This window comes from Gossypium hirsutum, chromosome D11 (assembly GCF_007990345.1).
Source record: "Gossypium hirsutum isolate 1008001.06 chromosome D11, Gossypium_hirsutum_v2.1, whole genome shotgun sequence".
NCBI lineage: Eukaryota > Viridiplantae > Streptophyta > Magnoliopsida > Malvales > Malvaceae > Gossypium > Gossypium hirsutum.
The window spans coordinates 35,439,102-35,443,785 of NC_053447.1; the positions used below are offsets into that span (position 1 = coordinate 35,439,102).

The following is a 4,684-nucleotide window of genomic DNA, read 5'->3' on the forward strand; positions in this document are numbered from 1 at the left end:
TGGAATATCGATGGTAGAGTTCAATAACAACTTTTGTGTAATTTCAAAGAAATTGAAATGACACCTTTAATGGGTGCAGTTGCTTACTTTTGAATGGTGTCATTTAATTCGCCTACAATTACTTTGCTTTTGGACATTTTTTTTTATCTTCTTCCTTTCTTGTTGTTTCACCATCCTATTTTGTCTTTTATAAAGGTCTTAAGGCTCTTTGAAGGGGAGTTTACTTTCGTTTTTTTTAATCAACTTTCTATACTCCAAATACTTTTGTTTTTCTAGCTTGTTTTTTCTATTTTTTCAAGCCGATTGCCAAATCAAAATACAAAATGTCACATTAAATTGTTGGAACAATGTAAATTATCTCAATTTCAATAGTGTAACATATGACATTTTCATGTCGATATACATGCCTTAATGTCGTATTGTACAAATCAATTCATTTTCATACATTATGGACCCCAAATTTTGTATTACATAATTAGCATGTTTGACATGCTATTGCATTTGCGATAAATTAACCAATTCAAGTATAAATTTCTCCATACCTGTAACCTTATTAACTGATTTTGAACTCATGAGCGAATATGTGAATCATTATCTCAATATATGCTTAAGGGCCCCTAGGGCTTTGGAGCTAGTGTTAGTTCCCACAGACACCCAATGCTTTGGGAATACTAATTAATTTATTGATGTTCGCTCACGGACACTCAGTACTCCAGAATTAATGATACATTCTTACAGACACCTAATGCTCCGAAAAACTAGCAAATACAGCATTATACGCTTACAAACAACTAATGCTCTAAAACTAGTAATGCATTCTCACAACATCCAATGCTCTAGGGCTAGTAACACGTTTTCCCAGAGATATTTAGTGCTATTCGGAAACAACTCAATGAGTTACACTTCCATTTCCATTTCATATTACAAGCATACACTTTTACATATATCGTTTTTAACAATGTCATAATATCACGAGCATAATTATACAGTTCTTATCTATTAATTATCAATCATACTATCGTAACTCATATATAATTCTCACCACAATATTCGTACATACACACTATTTACCATTCAATTTCTCAATTAATAACTCAAGATATGTTCATCATTGGCACCAAATATTTGTAAGGTAATTTACTCAATGAATATGCATAATTAAGGGTAAGTTATATTAACACAAACCGGATTCGTTATTCATTGTTTGTTCTTGTCTTTCCGTTGTCCCTCGAAGTTTTGACATTGTTTTCAACCTTATTGAATAAACCGGGTATATAAAATATATTAAATTCCCATTTATAAACATATAAGTATTCAATTTAAACCCATTTTACATGCTTTTCAATTTAGTCCCTTACAACCCTATTATCCAAAATATTCGATTTTACAGTCCGCCCTATCAAATCTAAATCTGACTTCATAATTATACTCCAGGAACTTGAAATTATCATCATATGCCATTAATTCTTATAGTTATCATCCCTTACAAATAAATCCCTAATAATTTAACAATGACCTCAAAGATTAAACTTAATCAAGCTTTATTCCAACACCACCCACTTTAATTCCAACATGTATAACATATAATCTAAATTTAACAACTAATATTTCATGGCTTTCAAACTTAATTTCTATATAACTTCAACAATGGCAATTTGAATCAATTTCAACAATTAAAAATTCTAACAAATGGGTAGGTAGTATCAAGTTTCCTAGTTTAGAATTCTATAAAAATTGTTTTGAAAAATACTTGTTTACCTTTGAATTTAATGGTCGGCTTTGATGGAGTATTTGGTTTCTTCTTTCTTTTTTGATCGGTTGGGAGAGAAAGAATACATGAAGACGATGGTGAATTCCTCTTTCCCACTATTTAATATATATATAATTAATCAAACTAATTAATTAATTAATATCAAATTGCCACTATTAATTATCATTATCGTTAGTGGAAAAAGTGGCTATGATCATGATTTGTCACCAATCAAGTTTTGTCCATAGTTTAATTGCATCTAGGTCCTTTGTTAAATTACACTTTAAGCTCCTACTCAAATCCAAATAAAATTTCAATTAGTTTTTAATTACTACACAATTTAGTCCCTGTACTATTTTCTTCAATAAACCGAATAAATTACCTTATAAATGTCATTACTAGTTTAGGTAATTAATCTATAAATATACTCAATTTAATACTTAGGACATCTCGATTTAAGAAAATTACCGAATAACTTGAAGCTTAACAATGGCTTCTAAGGTTTTCTTTTGTTTTGTATGGTGGAGAAGAAAGAAAATACCAAGATGACATCTTTATTATTCCTTTTATACTTTAATTACTAATTAATTAATCCTAATTAAGCTAATTAAACTTTAATTAGCTACAAATAATCACAGTTAGCTTAATCTAATGGAACTTGACATCACTTTCCACTAATTATAAAATATAATAGGTCCAATTACTTAATTGGTCCTCTAGCTAATTAAAATTCCATGAACTTTTACCACTTTTATGATTTAATCTTTGTACTTTAATTAACTATCAATTCAATAAAATTACTAAACTATAATTCAACATATTGTTGGAAAATATGGACATCACATATATAATAAGTGTAATTACATGTTATTATTTACTATCATGATAGGTTAGCCCAAATTAAAAGTGATCTAAAATTGGTTAAGGTTTATTGAACTTTAATTATTAAATACTAGTAATTAATTTCTAATTAATGATGTACTAATTAGGAATTAGGGCTAATGTGTCAAAGTTATATATATATGAGGGTTATGGTCCCCAATTTACTCACAATATAACTTTTCTAATATCCCATCCTTAGGAAAGAGAGAGCAAATATTCTCTGAATTTCTTGTGTACTAATTTGGAAGATTAAATTCCCAAGATTCGGAAAAACGTCAAGGAATTCATGGATTCAGGTATGCTTCCGCATCTAGTTTATTCTTGTTTTGTTCTTGATGATTTGACATGACAGATCCTGATTTACAATTCTAATTTTATATTAGATATTATTTACAGTTCTAACACATATTACTAAATTAGACTAGTAAATATTTAATAATAATATTTATGGACTAATATTAAAAATGAGATTTCGAAATCATCGTTTTCGATACCATTGAAAATCAAACTGTTACAGGAAAGCCCATTTTGGAGGATGAGATTACTACGAGCTTGTTCAACCGTTATAAATAGGGGACATGCTTCTCATTTACCAAGTTGTTGAAGCTAAATCTTATTTGGATTCATTTTTTGAAGGAAAAGAGTCTTAGCAGTATGGTTTTTTTTACCAACGATGCGATTTTCAGGGACCAAATAAACCTTGTGCACTACACCAAAACAGGTTTTTAGCGGCGTTTTTTTAGGCCTTTAGCGGCGCTTTTTAGCGCCACTAAAAGTATTTGCGGCGCTTTCACAAGCACCGCAAAAAATGCTACTATTGACAACGCCACTAACATTTGCGACGTTTATTTTTATAAACGCCGCTAAAGGTCATGTTCTTTAGTGGCACTTTTCCTACAAACGCCGCTAAAGGTCATGTTCTTTAGCGGTGCTTTTTCCACAAACGTCGCTAAAGGTCATGTTCTTTAGCGGTGCTTTTTCCACAAACACCGTTAAAGGTCATGTTCTTTTAGCGACATTTTTACACAAACGCCGCTATTTGTTTGGTGCTTTTAGCGACGCTTTTTCTAAAAACGCCGCTAATTTTGAGATTTTTGTAAAATAAAATTTTATATTTTTTCAGCTCTCCTGTAGCAACAAATCAAAAGCAACCAAATCTAAACCAGCCAAAAAGCAATAATTTTATATAATATTTCAAATTAAACGAATAATATAATATTAATATCAATAAATAAAATATAATTCATATTATTTTCACAAAAATGTTAAATGTTAAAATGATAAAAATATTTATACAATACACTATGACGGCGGAGGTTAGGACTGCTGAAACATCTTCATCATATTCTGAAGCTGCTGTTGGAGTTTGTCGTACTTTCTGCTCTGCTCTGCTTCCCTCACTGCAGCCTCTGCTTCTCTCGATGCCGTATCTGCTTTAAGTTGTAGCTGGAGTTCTTCATATTTCTTTTGAACCTCTTCTTCTCTCGCTGCAGCCTTTGCTTCTCTCGCTGTCGCCTCTGCTTTAAGTTGTAGCTGGAGTTCTTCATATTTCCTTTGAACCTCAACTGTGGTCGCTTGCATCTGAGCCATCTGGTTTTTTAACCTCTGAACTTCAACTTGAGCCTGACTCCTGAAGGCATGTATTGCTGCGAGCTGGATCCAAAATATTGGGTTGGGTTAACAAAAGATCCTTAAAATCGAACCCGACCATACCTTTCAAGACCTAAAACTTCAGTAATAATCCTGTTATCAATGTTTTCAAGATGAACAGAACTATCACTGGAAACAATCGCTTCATACTCCGCCTTTTTATCCTTTAGTTTTTCCTAATAAATAAATTACATAGTTAGGAACACAATATATATTAAAAAAACAAATGCAACACAAGTTAAAAATAGTAGCATTACAAGAAATGAATTAAACTATTAGAAAATCGTATTAAGTAAACGTACCATAATTTCTACAGCTTCAGGAGTCATAGGAGATCCATCTTTCTTCTTATGTGTAATCTCAAAAAGTTGAAGGTGTCCAACTTTTTGACCGGACGACAGT

General features: G+C 31.1%; 1 long non-coding RNA gene across 1 annotated transcript; it reads right to left on the reverse strand.

Annotated features, from left to right (window-relative positions):
- Nucleotides 1-326: 326 nt before the first annotated feature.
- Nucleotides 327-1,865, reverse strand: LOC107913670 (uncharacterized). Its single transcript, XR_001688611.2, has 2 exons — nt 1,759-1,865; nt 327-1,253 (listed from the first exon to the last, which is right to left on the reverse strand). It is a non-coding gene; the product is annotated as an uncharacterized lncRNA (long non-coding RNA).
- Between the last annotated feature and the right edge of the window lie 2,819 nt (nt 1,866-4,684).